Genomic DNA, 1,050 nt, shown 5'->3' with positions numbered 1-1,050 from the left:
ACAGCTCATTTGCTCATTTGGATCACGTGCAGCCTGGAGCCGGACGCTCTGCCGTATTAACAGGAGAAGAGGAGCAAGTGAAATTAGACACTGTCGTCGGACAACATGCAGTAATTTCTGTTTTAAATCAGGTTGAGTCTGGATTAGCCAGCAGGTGGGTCTGCATCCGGACCGTGGTCAGCTAATCCGTGACCTTTGGTATACAGTATAAATTATGGACCTTAAAAGAATTCTCTAAACACACTATGGCCTGTACTTTTTTAGTATTAGGCAATACTAGGCAATTGCCTAGGGCCCCAATTTCCTGGGGGGCCCAAAAAACTCTTTTTACATGTATGTTTAATACAACTATTCCTTATTTGTGCACATTAATTATGTTTTTGATAAAAATCCTTTGGCTAAAATGCCATCAGAATGCTGATAATATTAAGTGTGATTCAGAAACACAGGAAGGAGCAATCAGCTAAGTGAGCTTAGTGCTTGGAAAAAATCTTTCATTGCTTTAGAGACAGCATGAAAAGTCAGCTGAGTGGAAAAAAAGAAGAAAAGGGACAAGAAGAGAGGGACAAAACCTAGAACAGATAATGGATGTCTATTCTATTAACATTTATCTATCTGTAGAATGGGGCTGTTTTATGTGTTGTCTTCTCAAGTCAGAGGGCCCCCTGCCTGTCTTTGCCTAGGGCCCCAAATTTCCTAAATCTGCCCTGATCTCTATATAAGACACAAGCATGCAACAACCAGACACACAAGCCTCAATACAATCTCACTATAAATGTTTTAAGAAAAGTCTCCTGGGTCGAAACACTGCTTTTCTTTTCACATCCGCTAATTTTTAAGGATTTCAAGGACCCATTGGAATCCTGTCAGAATTAACTAGTATATGCTACTGATCAAGACTATATAATTTGGACCTTGACTTTGATGTCCAATCACACCATAGTCAGCAGTTCAATTAGCAAACCCTCTTATAGGGATAAAATAAAGACAATTATTTGCAGTGATTTCATGAATTTAGCATTAAACAGTGAAAAAAAAAAAAAAAAAAAA

The sequence above is a fragment of the Cyprinodon variegatus genome, unplaced genomic scaffold (genome assembly GCF_000732505.1).
Source record: "Cyprinodon variegatus isolate N-32 unplaced genomic scaffold, C_variegatus-1.0 Scaffold740, whole genome shotgun sequence".
In the NCBI taxonomy this organism is placed as follows: Eukaryota; Metazoa; Chordata; class Actinopteri; order Cyprinodontiformes; family Cyprinodontidae; genus Cyprinodon; species Cyprinodon variegatus.
The sequence above is the reverse complement of the archived record's forward strand: the minus strand, read 5'-3'. Positions refer to the sequence as shown.